Raw genomic sequence first — 18697 nt, 5'->3', positions numbered from 1 at the left:
GTTTAATAATTAATTAATCAATTAGTGCCTTAACGATTAGATTAGATCTAAGTCGTGCACATGATGCACCCTTGTGATTAGATTATATCTAAGTCGTGCACAAGATGCATCCTTCTCGATTAGATTAGATCTAGATCGAACCAACTCTAAATGCCTAACCGTGCCGTGATACCTATCACTACCTCGATCACATGTATTGTTGAATCTGCCAAAGTAGAGCAATACATATTATCTTGGTAGGGTACGGAGGGACAATCTTGGTCCCGCCTATCAACGCATGGGTGAATACAAACTCAATTAGATTGAGTATTCCTAGTTACTCGGTTGGATCGAGTCAACTGTAGGCATTCTTCCAATAGTTGGAAAGGTAGGACAAAATCACGTTTATATTAACTCTCGGGCATATTAGCCAAAGCTAACTCGAGTTTTAATATAAATGCGGATATTGATTCTATAAACAAGAGTTGCATAGAGATGTAATTGGTAATCGTTACCTACCGATCATACTAAGCCTTGGGCGTATTAGCCAAAGCGAACTCAAGGGTTAATATGATGTGGATCTTGTCCCATAAGAATTATAGAATTCAGTGGGAGCATCATTTAATTAAAAGTCTAATTAAATGATTTTTAAAGAATATGATATTTATTTCTACAAATTTTCTGTTGTAGATAACCATGACATCGAACACGAATTCCTTCTCCCTGCGATCTGTCCTTGAGAAGGACAAGCTCAACGGAGCGAATTTCCTGGACTGGTACAGGAACTTGAGAATGGTTCTCACTCAGGAACGTAAACTGTACGTTCTGGAGCAGCCCATTCCGGAGGCTCCTCCTGCCACTGCCACGCGAGCTGACCGGGATGCTTACAAGAAGCATCAAGATGACGCATTAGATGTGTCTTGTCTAATGCTCGCGACCATGAACTCTGAGCTTCAGAAGCAACACGAGTTGATGGGCGCTTACGATATGGTTGAGCATCTTCGCCAACTATATCAGGGACAAGCGAGGCATGAGAGATTTGAGATCTCTAAGGCACTGTTTCAGTGCGACGGGGCTCCCGTAGGTCCTTATGTACTCAAGATGATTGGGTACATAGAGAACCTACAAAGACTGGGGTTCCCACTTGGCCAAGAGCTGGCCACTGACTTGATCTTGCAGTCCTTGCCGGATAGCTATAGTCAATTCGTTCTCAACTATAACATGAACGAGATTGACAAGCCACTGCCCGAGCTACTTAGTATGTTACGAACTACTGAGATTAACCTTAAGAAGGTTAAGCCCATTCTGATGGTACAGAAGCACAAGGGCAAGGGCAAGCCCAAAGGTAAGGGAAAGTCCCAAACCAAGGGCAAAGGCAAGGCACTGAAGCCTAAAGGAGGGGTCGCCAAGGATGCTACCTGCTTCCACTGCGGTCAGACCGGGCACTGGAAGAGGAACTGCAAGGTATACTTGGAGGATCTTAAGAAGAAGCGAAGTGAGACTTCCACTTCAGGTATATATGTTATAGAAGTCAATCTATCTATTTCTACATCTTGGGTATTAGATACTGGATGTGCTTCTCACATTTGTATTGATGTGCAGGCGCTGAGAAATAGCAGGACATTGACAAAGGGCGAGGTGGACCTACGAGTAGGCAATGGAGCACGGGTTGCTGCTGTTGCTGTAGGGATTTACTTTCTATCTCTGCCCTCTGGGCTTGTACTAGAGTTAGTCGATTGTTGTTATGTGCCTGCATTAACTAAGAACATAGTTTCAGTTTCTTGTTTAGACAAGAAAGGATACTCTTTTATAATAAAAGACAAATGTTGTTCTGTTTATTTAAAAGATATGTTCTATTGTAGTGCACCTCTGATAAACGGACTCTACATTCTAGACCTTGAGAGCCCTATCTATAACATTAGTACCAAGAGGTTCAAATCGAACGACTTGAACCAAACCTATCTCTGGCACTGTCGCTTAGGTCATATAAATGACAAGCGCTTATCCCAGCTCCATAAGGATGGTTTGCTGGACTCATTTGATTTTGAATCATATGAGATATGCGAGTCATGCCTACGAGGCAAGATAACCAAGACTCCCTTTAGTGGGCACAGTGAGAGAGCGACTGATTTGTTAGGACTCATACATAGTGATGTATGTGACCCTTTCAATGTCGCTGCTAGAGGCGGTTATAGATACTTCATCACATTTACTGATGACTTCAGTAGATAAGGTTATGTGTACCTGATGACACATAAATCTGAATCCTTTGAAAAGATCAAAGAATTCAAGAATGAAGTACAGAACCAGCTTGGCAAGAGTATTAAAATACTTCGATCAGATCGAGGTGGTGAATACTTAAGCCATGAGTTTCGTGATTATCTAGCTGAGTGTGGGATCCTATCCCAACTCACTTCTCCTGGAACACCACAATGGAATGGTGTATCCGAAAGGAGGAATCGCACCCTATTAGATATGGTACGATCTATGATGAGTCACATAGATCTTCCAACATATCTATGGGGATATGCTCTAGACACGACAGCTTTCATTCTCAACCGAGTTCCATCCAAGGCCGTGATAAAGACACCATATAGGATATGGACTGGGAGAGATGCCCAGGTGTCTTTCATGAGGATTTGGGGTTGTGAGGCTTACGTACAACGTCAAGTCTCAGACAAGTTAGGATCCAAATCCGACAAGTGCTATTTCATTGGATATCCCAAGGAAACTAAGGGATATTACTTCTACATTCCCAGTTAGCACAAGGTAGTTGTGGCAAAGACTGGGGTCTTTCTAGAAAGGGACTTTGTTTCTAGAAAGACTAGTGAGAGTACCTTTGATCTTGAAGAAGTTCAAGATGCGAACGATAGCACTGGAGCCTCGATGGAAGTTGAACTGGAACCACAAAGTGTTGTGGATGATATTGTTCCACAAGGAGTTGAGGAACAACAACCAGTTCAAGTAGACATACCTCTTCGCAGGTCTGATGGGGTACGTCGTCAGCCTGAGAGATACTCATTTCTCTTGTCTGATCATGATGACATTGTGTTCATAGAGGATGAGCCCACCACCTATCAGGAAGCTGTGATGAGACCAGATTCCAAGAAATGGCTAGAGGCCATTCTCGGAGCTGGAATCTTCGATTCGATGATGCGATCAAACAGTTTGGTTTCATCAAGAACGAAGATGAGCCTTGTGTCTACAAGAAGGTTGTAGAAAACATAGTTGTCTTCCTCATATTGTATGTGGATGACATACTACTCATTGGGAAGGACATCCCTATGCTTCAGTCTGTCAAGACCTGGCTAGGGAGTTGCTTCTCAATGAAGGACTTAGGTGAGGCATCCCGCATTCTTGGGATACAGATCTATAGAGATTGCTTGGCCTAAGTCAGAGTACATACATTGATGAGGTACTCCTACGGTTTGCCATGCAGAACTCCAAGAAGGGATTTCTGCCGATGTCACATGGCATGAGTCTTTCGAAGACTCAAGGTCCCTCTTCTAGAGAGGAGAGAGACCGCATGGATCAGATCCTTTATGCCTCAGCCATAGGATCGATCATGTACGGCATGCTATGTACTCGACCTGATGTCTCGTATGCTTTGAGCATGACTAGCAGATACCAGTCAGATCTAGGTGAAAGTCACTGGATAACGGTCAAGAATATTCTTAAGTACTTAAGAAGGACTAAAGAATATTTCTTGATATATGGAGGCAATGATAAGCTAGCTGTAAAGGGTTACAGTGATGCTAGCTTCCAGACCGATCAGGATGATTAAAGATCACAGTCGAGGTTCGTGTTTTGCTTGAATGGTAGTGCTATGAGCTGGCAGAGTTCACAACAATTCTACAACGTTTCCATTTCATTCGAGAGATTATCGATAGAGGAGATGTGAAGATTTGCAGAGTACCTATAGAGGCTAACATCGCAGATCCCTTGACCAAGGCTTTGGCACAGAGGAAGCATGATGGTCACACTAGGTCATTAGGCCTTAGAGCCTATACTGATTGGCACTAGTGCTAGTGGGAGATTGTTAGTTAGAGCCCTAGAGCCAATCATTTGATGATTGTATGGACTCATGTATATCACATTCATGTATATATATTAAGGCATTTGGTTTTTGATTATTATGCTTATTTGTATTAGTGTCAGATAAAATAAGTATAGTAACGTCCTAGAGTAGAAAGGTTCTTACCTATATCAATCGATTGGTTGAATCGATAGTGAGATGATATAGGGAACACTACTCTAAATCATTCCTAGTCGAGTATTAACATTCAGGGACAATGTTAATACAATAAGACTAGCATGTAGGTCAGCTCGATGACTTGATCTCACAAGTCATGTATATAGAGATATCAGTGAATACATGGGTATGCATTAGAGAATGTATACTGAATGACCCGCCATGAGAAAGTATCATGGATCGTTATATGAGTGTCATATACTTTCTCATGTGGCTATTAGTATGACTATTAGTCCTTTGACCTGAAGTCACCATGGATCCCTACATAAGGAGTTATGTACTTTGGTTTCGTCAAACGTCACCCGTAACTGGGTGGACTATAAAGGCGATTACTGGGTATATAACGAATTATGTAGAGGGATGTGAGTAATGTAGATGGGATCTATCCCTCCCATATGACGGGAGCGACATCGGTATTCTTGATAGAGTGAGACCACTAAGTGCATGGCCATGCCCAAATGAGTCAACATGAGATGTTGAGCTCATTTGATCGAGTGAGTCTACTTGGAGTTCAAGATTTAGATTGATTAGAGGATGACACGGACTATGCCTCATATTGATCAATCTAGATGTCTAGGATAGAAGGACAATGCCACATATTTTGTGAGGAGTCACAATTGGTAGTCACAAGGTGATGTCGGATATCGACATTCTTGTAACTTGGGTAGTAATGATGTGTTGCTAGATACCGCTCATTACTTATGCTCCTAAATGGGTTTAGGGCATTGCCAACGTTACAAGAACCTATAGGGTCACACACTAAGGATAACTAGATGGAGATTTGGTTCATATGATGAACCAAGAGGATTAGATTCATTTGATGAATCATATTGGATTAAGAGTAATCCAAATTGGGCTAATTGATTTGGACTCAAGTTGATTCATGTATTCAATGAGTCTAATTTAGATTATGACTCATTAAATCAACTTAATTTAATGAATTAGATTCATTATATTAAGTTGGCTTGAATCATATGGTTGGATTAGATCAACCATGAGAGAGATTTGATCAAATTTGACTTGATTTGAGAGGAAGAGAAAAAGTCATGTTTGACTTGACTTTTTTACCACATCACTAGTGAGTTGGCAAGATGTGGACCAATAGGATTGCTCCACATCATCAATGTGTGCCACCTCATGGAGGTTACAAGACTCCATAGCATTTAATGTGGCCGACCCACATTAAATGAGGAGGTTACACTTGTTGCCATGTCATTTAGTGAGGTGGCAAGATGTGGACCAATAGTGTTGATCCACATCATCCTAGAGTGCCACCTCATGGGGGTTACAACTCTTAATGGTCTCCACATTAATTGGAATTAATGTGGGGGTTACACCTCCTAGAGTGGCTGGCCACTTGATGGCTAATGGGTTTTTTTTTAATTTCCTCTCATTGATTTGATTCACTCTTCTTCTCCCTTGGGTGCTCTCTCTTCTCCTTCTCCCATTCCTTGGCCGAACACTCCATTGGTGCTAGCACACCTTGTGTTTTGGTCATCTCCTTCTACTTGTGTCCGTGTGGATACATATAGAGGTTGTCTACTTTGACAACTAGAGATTCGGCGACATCTTGGACAAGCGGGAACGCGAAGGGCTTCGCTACAAGGGTAATGATCTTAACTTTAGTGTAGATCTAAAGTTTTTACAAACTCGTACAAGAAAAAGGTTTTTCGATAATTTTGTTTACGAATCTTTGCACGAGATCCATGGCTTTGGGTGACTCGGGGTTTCCGCGACGTGAAAAAGCGGTTTTCGCGGTCCGACGAACCCAACAGAAGACCCGGGCAGGAAAAAGTCAACGAGGTTGACTTTTCCAACCGGGGCGCCCGGAATAGTCCGGGGCACCCGGAACCCTTCCGAGCGCCCGGAGTTGACTTTTTTACCAGATCGTGTCAATCATGATCTAAACGTTGGGGGATAAAGTTTTATCCACTCAGGGTGTCTGGAATCCATTCGGGGCGCCCCGACCAAGGCTATAAATACAGCCTTGGTCCAGAAGCTTTTTATCAACTCAAGCAATTCATTCTTTCTACACTTATACTCTTTCTCTGTAGTTAAGCTTCTGTTTTCTGCGCTTCATCGTTGTAAGAGGCTTCTCCGCCTGAAGGAGTTTTTAGTACGATCATTTTCCTTGGATTAACAATCTCCCCGGTTATAACCAAGTCAAATCTGGTGCCTCGTCTTTTCTGATTTACTTTCTGTTTAGCTAATTTATGCAAGTGTTAGTTTAAGAGTTCAAGAAGGGTTTGTTTTTTATTTTTAGGCTATTCAACCCGCCTTCTAGCCGGCCGTCGCGATCCAACAAGTGGTATCAGAGCCAAAGCGCTTCAAGAAGACTAACCGCCAATCGAAGCAAAGATAATGGCTAGACCAACTATCTACCCACCGAAGTTCGAAGGGGAATTCGTTAGCTGGAAAAAGCGAATGCAGGTATTCTTTAAAACTGATTTCAATTTAATGTTAATTATGGAATTTGGTTTTACAGCACCAAAAGGTAAGGAGAAACACCACTGGACGAAAAAGGAGCAGACCGACTACGTGGCAAACGGCAAAGCTGAGTATCATCTACTAACCATTCTTTTGCCACAAGAAGTCAACCGGATCGATAACTACGACTCCGCGAAGAAACTTTGGGAGAAGTTCCTTGAGCTGCACGAAGGAACACCCGAAGAAAAACTCGCAAAATGAGATCTACTCTGCAACCAACTCACCAGCCTACAACTTGGGGAAGACGAGACAGTTGCACATCTGCACTCAAGGATAAAGGAAATCATCACCGGACTTTCGAATCTCGGAGAGACGGTAAATAACCGAGATTCTCTAAGATACGCGTTAAATTCTTTTCCGAGAAATTCAAAATGGGCGTCACTAGTAGATGCTTTTTACATTTCGAAATATTTAGAGAAAATTTCATTAGAAGAATTCTTTTCGACATTTGAAGTGCATGAGTCAAGATGTGCAAGTACGAAGGAGCCTAAGTACAATGTCGCCCTCAAAGCATCGAGAGACGAACCTGAGTCGAAGTCTTCTCTTGACGACGAGGAAATGGTAATGGTGGTAAGACGGTTTAAGAATCTTTGTAAATCTAGGAAATCTAACCATCCGTAAGGGAAAAAAGGAAAGGACCATCCGCTGCTACCACTGCGACGAAGAAGGGCACACCAAGGACAACTGCCCCAAGCTAAAGAACAAGGACAAAGAAAAAGGCAAGAAGCTTGTCCAAAAGCATAAGGCCCTAAAGGCGACGTGGGACGATACGTCGTCCGAATCGGAAGTCGATGCATTCTCCAGGCTTGCACTAATGGCGAGTCATCAAGACGACGATTGTGATTCAAGCTCTTCCGAAATGAGCATCGAGAGCATCGATGAAGGGGAGCTATGTCGGAAGAAAGCAGCACTTTAGGGAGAGACACGGACAACGAGATCGACAAGGTAAGTCAGGTACGATCTCTTCCTCCCGATAAACTCTTTAAATTTACTAAATTATTAGCAAAAGATTGCTGCAAATTAGAAAAATAAAATAAAAATTTTAAAGTAATACTAGCTAAATCTTGCCCTCTAGAAGATTTAGACAAATCAAAATTAGAAAATGAAAAATTGAAATCAGAAAATAATAATTTGAAAATGTAAATATATAGTCTAAAAAATCATGCATGTTCAAATAAAATATATTTTAAAAAATACAACGATTTAAATTGGTATTTTCGATATCATAAGGGACAGATTAGACTTATTTCAAAGAAAAATGTCCCTAAGAATTTCCTAGTTAATCCAGTAGGTCAGAACCTATATTAGGTTCCTAAGTCTTATTTAACTTAAATCTTTAATCGAATTTAGAGCTTTCAGTGAGAAAATTAGACATTAAAAATTTCTTTATGAGGTTTTGTCTAAGGAAGTGGTTATTGCTCCAATAACCAAGAAGGCCTAGTATCTCGCTACGACCCGAAAGTTAAAATATTGAAATAAAATGTTTAATTAACTTGAAAAGTTCGTTAAACATTTTTTATTTTTTTTTGCATAAAACTTTTACATAAAAGTTAAACATTTTTCTGAAATTTTTGCTTAAAACCTTTACTTAGAATAATTTTCAAATTTTTTGTAAAATTTCTTAAGTCAGAATTTTTTAAAGCTTTATTTAGAAATTTTTTATACTTAGAGTTTTTCCTTAGAAAATTTTCGTACCTAAAGTTTTACTTAGAAATATTTTTTTTAACTTAGAATATTATTGCTGAAAATTATTGCAAATTCTCTAATTTAGAATTTATTCAGCTTAGAATTTTTTTTAAGAAAGTTAGAATTTTTTTTTACCCTTAGATTTTTTTCGGAATCCCATTTTTTATGTGATCAAAAGGAGAGAAAGAAAAGTATAAGTCTAGGGGGAGGTAGACCAAAATCTAAATTTTCTATCTTTTTGCACTTAATTGCAAATTTAGTTAGTTTATTTTCATGTCTATTTTTACCCTATCTTAACTTGGGTTGCTCACATCAAAAAGGGGGAGATTGTTGGAACCCCAAGGTTGTTTTGGTGTGATCAACAAGTTAAGTTAGGTCCTGTGTGTTTTTAACCTTGTGTCTAAGTGTGCAGGAGCTTAGGAGCACAGGTAGTCGAGCGGAAGACGCAACTAGCGAGAAGGACGACATGCGATGTGTCCGAGGGACGAGGTGCTGCGGAAGAGTATACCGGCGAACGAGAAAGAAGCGTGCGGTGGTTCCGAGGGACGAGAAGCCGGAGCGAAAGACTGCTCGAGGAGCAAGAGACGCAGCTAGCGAGAAGGTCGGCACGGGGTGCGACCGAGGGACGAAGACTGCGGATGAGTACACTGGCGGACGAGAAGGAAGTACGCAGTGATTCCGAGGGACAAGAAGCCGGAGTGGAAGCCTGCTCGAGAAGACCGGAAGTTGGGTTCGGGTAAGCCCTATTCCGGATGATAGAGATCACCCAAGCGAGCGGAAGACTCGGTCTGAGACGAACGGAGCCGGAGCAGAAGACCCCCGCTGGAAAAAGCCAACGGGGTTGACTTTTCCAGCCAGGGCGCTCGGACCCCTCCGGGGCGCCCGGACCCCTTTCGGGTGCCCCGAGTTGACTTTTTGACTAGATCGCGTCAATCGCGATCTGAACGTTGGGGGATAAAGTTTTATCCCCCAGGGCATCCAGAATCTCTTCGGGGCACCCCGACCAAGGCTATAAATATAGCCTTGGTCCAGAAGCTTTTCATCAACTCAAGCAATTCATTCTTTCTACACTTGTACGTTTTCTCTGTAGTTAAGCTTCTGTTTTTTGCTCTTCATCGTTGTATAAGGCTTCTCTGCCTGAAGAAGTTTTTAGTACGATCATTTTCCTTGGATTAACAACCTCCCCGGTTATAACCAAGTCAAATCTGGTGTCTCGTCTTTTCTGATTTACTTTCTGTTTAGCTAATTTATGCAAGTGTTAGTTTAAGAGTTCGAGAAGGGTTTGTTTTTTTATTTTCAGGCTATTCAACCTCCCTTCTAGCCGACCTTCGCGATCCAACAGTAAATAGACACAATAGAATCTACAATAAATGGTATAATGATCGACCAAGCGGATGAAGTGATGAGGATTTGATGGTGCGAGCTCATGAAGAATACAAGAGTACTTTTAAAACTACTTTTCAATATGAACATGTGTGAAGTATCGTGAAAATAGTCTGATGTATGCTCCTCAATCCTCAGAGTGACAGGTTACAAAGAAAGCAAGAACATCAAAATCATTAGGTGCACATACTGACTATTTTAATCCTAACATCACTGTTAATATATATGATAGAGAAATCTGATCTCGTCCAATGGGACAGAAGGCAGTAAAGAGGCAAGGTAAAGGAAGAGTATGCTTAATTGATGAATTGAATCAGGTTATGAAATAATCAATGACACATTTGAAAGAGTATAATAACAAAAGAAAGTTGATCAACTCATCCAAAGACATCAACTCCTCGTAATGAACGCACGATGTATGACAGATGAATAACCTCAAAATCATTTAGCGATATGTGAACAACTTAAAAAAATTAAATATGTAATTAATTTTTATAGTTTATTTTAAACGCTTCATGTTTATTTTATTAATTGTAGTTTATCATTATGTATTTTATTAATTTAATATGATTTGCACATGTATATGTATTTGTATGATATAATATTTTTCTTAAATTTATATGTTTTGTATTGTATTTTTCTTAAAATTAAATATAAATTAATAAAATGTTCGTGGGTCTATAAATATTTGATTGGTGGAATATTTAATTGTGAAAGTGAGGATATTTGAGAGTAAATATTTAATGAGACTAGTTAATTAATGAGATATTTTATCGTATTCCTCCCGGGTGCAGTTGGTCCCTGATTGGACTTGTCTCGTCGTAGCAGTTCCCCCTGCTTCACCTCCTCATTCCTTGCTGCTGCAACATGAATCAAAGTTACTGACCGAGATGAAGTTGTAAGACGATCGAGGCTCCAAACTTACCGACCGAGAATGAGTAGGTGACATGCTGACCAAGAACGTCCTGCTTCCGCGAGGGTCCACGTTCTGCCCGACCCATTTCCGCATCCACCGCAGCGCGAGCCTGTAGGCCTCCTCTGTTTTCATCTCCGCCACCTTCTTAGTAGTCAACTTCGAACAACCCTCTCTGGCAGACAACAAATCGACGTTAATGGAGAACATCAAGATCTCGGCGAGGAAAAAAGGACACTTTGGAAGGAATTAAAACGGAAAAGATACAGGACCATGGTCTTGGTTCCGCTCATCCACCAAAGGTAGGCGTTGAAGACGATATGTCGGCTCCTCGCCAGCTTCTCGCGTGCTTCCGGGTCAATCCCGCTCGGACGATCTCGTCTCTGACTCTGTGCACCTCGGCGCTGTCCGAATTGGACTCCACCGGAACGGAGCCCAGTCGAACTCGATGGTCGCGTTAAGTCCTTTTGCCATGAAGATAGTGAGTGAATCGAAGATCTCCATGGACTTGGCATTATCTGGTATGAGTCGATGCAAGAGACAAACCATAGATACAAATTGCTCGCGGTTTAACGAGTCAGCGACGAAGAGCATCAGCTTGCCGCAGAGTATTTCGAGCGCCAGCGTCGCATTGAAGTGGCTTACAAATGTTCGACGAATTCATTGTGACAAAATCCAACTACGACCACAATGCAGGCCTTTACGGATATGTTCAGGCACCAAATGAGTGGCAAAGCGTCTTGTCGGGCGGTGACGAGCTGGGCCGCCAGCCTGCCTCCGGCTTTGTTTTTGTTTTTGTTTTTTTTCCTGCAAGCTTTCCGCGGTTTTCTTTTCCATTCTTAGCTATTCCTTTTCTATTCGAATGATTTATTTTTCGTTAGATATTCTTTTCCCTTCTCAATCAACAGCGCCGATCTTCTGATCATAATTTACAGATAAGAAGATAGTTCATTTTATAAATTGAATCCATTTTAATGGACCAAATTATTTAAATAGATAGAGTCAATTATAATCCATTAATTATAATCAGTGGATCATCCTCTGATCCATAAATTACGGACTAGAGTATCCTGTCTATTCAATCAACGCCTCCAAGAAAAGAGTATTAAAGTCTTTTCGAATGCTTTGAATGATTTTAGTGTACCTCAAATGGTTCTGTTCAATACACTCAGAGTGTATTAGTGTAATTTATTAGTCAAGATAAATTAATACCTAATTACACTACAATCACTTCAATAGTTTGTCTCATTCCATCTTGGTTGTAAATAACTGTTTATAATTTATAAGAAACTGATAACATGAACTTCTGTGTGTCTCCTCACACAATATTATCTTCAATATAAATTCAATGGGCAACTACATTTCGTATAAATGTAGACATTTGACTAATGTGATTCTTAAATATTTATACAAAAAGTTAAACTTTTAGTATACACTCTAACACTTCTCTGACCTTCTTCTTCACCCTATAATCCATAGCACCCGTTGTGTCCTAATCGCACCACGACGGTCATTTGCGGGACCTAATCAGGCAATGACTTCACAAGCGACGTCGACCGCTCATGTGGCCTAATCACGTGGTGGCTGCCACCTTGCCGCTTTCACAGCCACCGCCTTATCTACATAATGTTGAAGGAAAACAACCTTTGCAACTTGATTAACGTCCAGAGTGCTAGGAAGATCTTTGTAATACACAATTAACCAAGGTTATGAGCACAATTGTTTATCTTAGTCATAATATAGATGTTTTTCTTTTGTAGTAATGTTGTTCTGATATGTTCCTTATCAACTCTTTCATGTAGGTAAATTTAGATGGGCATTTCAATTTTTTATAAAAGAATTTCCTTGCTTTACTTGCCTTCAACTGAATACTTTGTTGCTTATGTATAATTTCCCTTTTAGTCTGTATCTGTAAATTTTAAGAGGTTATTAATTTCAATTCTCTTTTTATGTTATTAGTTGTGTATCATACACTTTAAAAATATTTATTATTTGTAGTCTAGAATATAGGATCGAAAAACGTTAGAGAAGGGGGGTGAATAGTACTTGTGGCTAATTCGTTCATTTTATAAAACTATAAGGGTACGTTTGGTAGGGTGTAATCTGCCAGGTAATGTAATCAAGATTACATTAAAAGGCTGATTATTTTGTTTGTTTTAACTTTAAACCTGTAATGTAATGTAATCTCGATTACAAAAGGTAGTGAAATTTTGTAATATGGATTACAAAGCAAATACTATGTAATCTGATTATATTCCGAGGTCACTGTTTAACCAAAATTTGAATGTCGAATATATCCCTAGTTAGTCTACCGCCCGTCGGCCGCCGCCGGTCACCGGTCATCGACCGCCGCTGTCGGTCACCGGTCGTCGGCCGCCGCTGCCGTCGGTCACCGGTCACCGCCGCCGCCGTCGGTCGTCGGTCGCCGCCGCCGTTGGTCGCCGGCCGCCGCCGTCGATCGTCGACCGCCGCCGCCATCGGTCACCGGCCGCCGCCGCCGTCGATCGTCGACCGCCGCCGCCATCGGTCACCGGCCGCCGCCGCCGTCGGTCGCCGATAGCCATCGCCGCCGGTTGTCGGTCGCCGCCGCCGCTGATCGCCGACCGCCGTCATCGTCGCCGGTCACCTGCCGCCGATCGTCAGCCATCGCCGACCGACATTCATCGGTCACCGGACGCAAGCTCCGACAGAGGTACGACGACCCGTCGATAGAAGTCGCAGGATATTTTTGTCATTTTATAATAATATGAATTACATTCCTTATAAAAAATAATGGATACCAAACAAAAGAATTTAATCACCCTTGTAATCAAAGATTACATACATTATATTACCAAACATAGTAATGTAATCAAGATTACATTACATTACATTACAAATTTGATTACATTACAAGCTTGATTACATTACACCCAACCAAACGTAGCCTAAGTAAATACGCAGTGGAAAAGTAAAAAGATACAACGCGAATACCAATATTTTACTTGGTTCAAATCTTATGGCGACTCCTACTCCAAGACCTGCACGTAAGAGTGTTTTCGGTGGGCAATCACGATAAATTCACAAATTTACAAATACAATGATTAAATGCGCAGTAATGGAAATTATACTGACAATTTTAAAATAAAGAATTCAAAGCTTTCGGTCGTCGGAGTCGAGTTACGGCTTTGTCGGATCATCTTTTGAGCAACTTGAAGAAGTAGAAGTCATTCGTTGTGTTGTTTTGAGGCTCCTGGTCGAAGTTGCTTTTATAGGCTGTTACGGACGCCCCGAACCCCTCCGAGCACCTGGACCATGTGACTCGGTCACTCTATGCGCACCACATCAACTTAGCGATAACTTTAGGGTTCTGGGCGTCTGGACCGACTCCGGGCACCTGGACCTACTCCGGGCACCTAGACCAGCTCGGGGTGCTCGGACCCCTTCCGGGCGCCCGGACTAGCTTTTTCCAGCCCTTTATTTTTTGCAAAATAAAGTTAGTCCAGACATAAAATAATATATAAAAACTAAAGTTTGACAGCCTCTGACTGTCCAGTTTTGACTTCTAAGTCAAACCAAACGCCTACTGTTCCCTTTTCAGGGAACGCGTCCTCACCTACTCCTCTCAGGAGAAGTTACGTGTTGCCAGATTGATCCTCCAGACTAACTGGACTTTTGCTCAGCGTCTGAAGCTTCCGGTCTTCATGCTGGACGTCCGCTCCATGACCCGTCCAGACTTTCACCCAGTTCGCGACACCAGGATTTCAACCTAGAGTCTCCGATTCTAGGATTTTTTCCCAAAGCCTTCGATCTGCTAAGACTTTCTACTAAAGGTTACCACCCCCTTGCACCTAGGGTTAACACCCCCTTGGACGTAGGGTTACCACCCCCTATGACCTAGGGTTATCACCCCCTAGGGGTTTCCACCTGCTGATGTGCGTAGATTGTATACACTTGTTTAGCATATTTTGACGCACATTCACATACTTTGTACATGTTTTATCTACGTATTTTCGTACTTCCAACTTTCCTTTTAGCATATTTACTCCTTTTGTTCGGAGATCTGCTTTTGTGCATTTTCTGTATACAGGAGTCGAATTTGGTGAAGGTTTCATGTTCAAGGTCAAATCTGCAAGCGAAGCAAAGGAGGAAGGCATCATTCTTGTACCTCACACGGCCTTGCCAAGGGGGGTTTCCCAGGCCGTGTGTGGATCACTGCCCGTGTAATTGCAGCAGGAAAGGAAGTGGCCTTGGCGGTGTGAACCTCACACGACCGTGCCAAGATGAGAAGCCAGAGGAAGGCAGGCCGTGTACACTACACGACCGTGTAAGCCCTCCAGAGCCGAAGAGTGCCCTGGCCGTGTGCTACACACGACCCGTGCAACAATTCCAGAGGCCAAGAATGCCCTGGCCGTGTGCTTCACACGGCCTGTGCAAGACCTCCATAGCCAGAGGCAGTGCAGGCCGTGTGGATCTACACGGTCGTGAAAGGAGTGTGGTGGCACAGCCAGACATGGTCGTGTCTCACACACGGTCGTGTGAGATAGGCAAAGAGGGGAGTGAGCCAGGCCATGTCCCACACACGACCAGGTCCTGGGGTCGTGTGGCGCTCGATTTTACCCCTCTATATAAAGGTTTCTTCTTCATTTCAAAGGGGATCTTCTCCCTTTTGGTAGGGAAACAAGATTGGGGCGTTCCTTACCATTCTTGGAGGGATTTCCGGCGATCTAAGGGCAGATCTTCACCGAATCGACTCCGAGGAAAGCAAGGATTGGATCCGAAGACGTTCTTCTTTGTAGATAAGTTTTCTTTTTCTCTTTTCTTGGATTTGAGGGGTAAGAATGCTTGTAATCTTCATGTCTTGGGGTTTCTTTCCTTGTTTTATAGAGTAGATTTCTTGTTCTAGGATGGAGGGAGTAATTGTAAGGATGATTTGATGTAAAACTCTTGTGGATTTGTCAATTTCCTATTTCTATGATTTTGTCATGTTTGTGTTTATTCTTTCTTGTGTGGATTGTTGTGATTAGGACTTAATTACCATGCTTGATTGAATGTTTGAATATCTTGTGGATCTTGTAGAGGTAATACCTCATTCGATTTTCCGAGGGGCGTTCGTGACAGGAACATGCCCGTGTAAGGATGTTTGAGGGGTAATCTTGAAGGGGAAATTAGGTATTTCAAGAAGGTAGGATAGATTGTATGTGTTTATATATATCTTAATGCGGTTGAGGAGTGATGGATTCTATGTTGATTTTCCCAGGGGTGCACGTGACAGGCAAGCCCGTGTAAGGACAACATAGGTTCATTCCTAATTGATCACATTTAGGTATAGATTTCAATCCTAGGCCGGTTATCTATTACAAGAGAGAACCGGCAACCTTCTACAAATGGTGGACAATTGAGGAATAAGATTTGGTAGATCATTTACATTGAACAATCCTTACAACGAAACCAAAACTCCTAGAACATACCCTTTATTGTTGCCCTATTTCTTGTTTCTTATTCTTTCATTTCTTTGTTTACATTTCATAGTTACACTTAGATTTTGTAAATCAATTGATTGGTTGTTTAGCTTACTCGCGTTAAGACATCTTTAGTGCTTATTCCAGTCCCTGTGGATTCGATATCTTTTATTATTACTTACGGCATATCCGTACACTTGCAGAGAGTCAACAAGTTTTTGACGTCGTTGCCGGGGACTACATTATAACATTAGGGATTATCAATTGAGTTAGCCTAAACATAACATAACTTTTCTTTTCATTTGCACAGTTGTAACTAATCTTTAGAATTATGTTTTCATAAGTTTTTCCTTTCTTGTATAACATTCCTTTCAATTCTTTTTGTTGCAATTCTAATTCTGCATTTTTTATTTCTAACATTCTAGTCTAACTTTTCTCTGTTTTTCTTTTGATTTAGTTTCTTTCTTCTTTTTCTTTTGTAAATACATCTTGCAATCTTGTTCTTGTGTATGTGAAGATCAAACGTCGTAAAGGCCTTAAGAATAACAAGAACTTATAAACACATTAGTTGATTAGTATATGAATTATTCTAGATATTTTCCTTTTTCCTTTTGTCTTTTCTTTCTTATTTTCATTATGCACTTTCTTGCTTACAATTTAAATTCTACATTTTCTTTCTTGCTTTTCATATTGCATTTTATTACTTGTCTTTGATTCTTTTTATAATTTTTTTCCCTTGAATATCCCTGAGCACTAACATGTCAAGCATGCCCATGAGAAATTTTTCTACACCATTTTCTGCAAGATTTTTATCTCCCATTGTGCAACCTCAAATCGAAGCAGAAAGTTTTCAACTAGACCCAGAGTTAATTTTCATGATACAAGATCACAAATTTGGAGGAGAAGTATCAGAAAGTCCTTATCTGCATCTTGAAACATTTTTAGAGATTTGTGATATGGTGAAATGTGAAGGAGTGTCAGCAGATGCAGATCGATTGATGACATTTCCTTTTAGTATCAAGGATAAAGCAATGACTTGGTTATATTCTCTCCATCCTCAAAGTATTACAAGTTGGGAATGTTAGGATCGGTTGAGCTAGAGGGGGGGGGGTGAATGGCTCACTTCTTTTTCTGATTAACTTTGTTTTGCACAGCGGAAATCTGAAGGCAATGCTAACACCGTTATTTACTTGGTATCCACCTCCTCAAGGAGGTGACTAATCCAAGGATCCACACCACTCACACTCTTTCACTATCGAAAACCCTCCTTCTCGGAATCACACCGAAGGTGGAGAAACCTTAACAGAAATACACCTCTCCCTTTTCTTCAAAATAAATATCACAAAAGCTACAAAGAAGAAGTAGAGAAGGATTACAAGATTTAACCAGCTTCTTCTTTGCAGGTGAGATTTCAGTACGTAGTAGAGAGGAGCTTGGACCCTTTGCTTTGAATCTTTATCACTTGAGAGCTTTCAAAAAGCCTGGAGAGCAATGGAACAGTATAGTGTTTGTTGTATGTGTTTTCCCGTTTCTTTCCGTGCTTTATACGTTGAGAAAACTAGCCGTTTCTCACGCCGCCGTCGCCGTGGATCGATTGAGGTCATATTCCAATCGATTCACAACTATCCGTTGGAAGCCATCGCGTCAAGATCAACGGTGCAGATTCTTTTATTTGACTTGGATCGATTGGGGCAGCGTTTGAATCGATTCAAACGCTTGCTCATGAATTTAACAGCTGCGTGAATCGATCGGCCGATCGATTCAATAACTTGAATCGATCGGCTGATCGATTCAGAGTGATTCTGTGCTTCGCACAGAATGTTCACGGATCGATCGGCCGATCGATTCAATCCCTTGAATCGATCGGCTGATCGATTCAGAATGATTCTGTGCTTCGCACAGAATGTTCACGGATCGATCGGCCGATCGATTCAGTACCTTGAATCGATCGGCTGATCGATCCAGACGCATTCTGTGCTGCGCAGAACTTTACCAATCGATCAGCCAATCGATTGCCTTACCTTCAATCGATCGGCTGATCGATTCAGAGGTAATTTGTCGCACAGCCATGTCTGAATTGATTTTCCAGTCGATCTCTGACAGTGAGCCTATCACACACATAATCTTGTGACTTGCAGGAGGTTTCTCTTGCCAAGAATCCGGTCCCCGACCTTCTTGGACTTCTCTTGCCTTGCATCTGGTCTTCTGACCTGCAAGAACTCTTTTTGCCAAGAATCCAGTCCTCGACCTTCTTGGTCTTCTCTTGCATCTGGTCTTCTGACCTGCAAGAAACTCCTCCTGCAAACTCACAATGCATGTTAGTTCCACCGTATTAACCTAAACTTAAATAAATGTCAACACATTGAAACTTCCAGGGCATGATTGCACCAACAGGGAACAATTGGAGAAGCAATTTCTGAATCATTTTTTTCCTCCAAGCAGAACAGTGTATATGAGGAATTGCATAACAAATTTTGCTCAGGCATATGAAGAATCATTATTTGAAGCATGGAATAGATTCAAGAGTCTTCTAAGACAGTGCCCTCATCATGGTTT

At 41.4% G+C, this 18697-nt stretch overlaps 1 non-coding gene across 1 annotated transcript; it reads right to left on the bottom strand.

Moving 5' to 3' along the window:
- Nucleotides 1-18591: 18591 nt before the first annotated feature.
- LOC122013115 lies at nt 18592-18697 on the bottom strand. The gene has a single exon (XR_006120456.1). It is a non-coding gene; the product is annotated as a small nucleolar RNA R71 (small nucleolar RNA).

This window comes from Zingiber officinale, chromosome 8A (assembly GCF_018446385.1).
Source record: "Zingiber officinale cultivar Zhangliang chromosome 8A, Zo_v1.1, whole genome shotgun sequence".
Taxonomy (NCBI): domain Eukaryota; kingdom Viridiplantae; phylum Streptophyta; class Magnoliopsida; order Zingiberales; family Zingiberaceae; genus Zingiber; species Zingiber officinale.
This window is presented reverse-complemented; position numbering and strand designations above follow the sequence as displayed.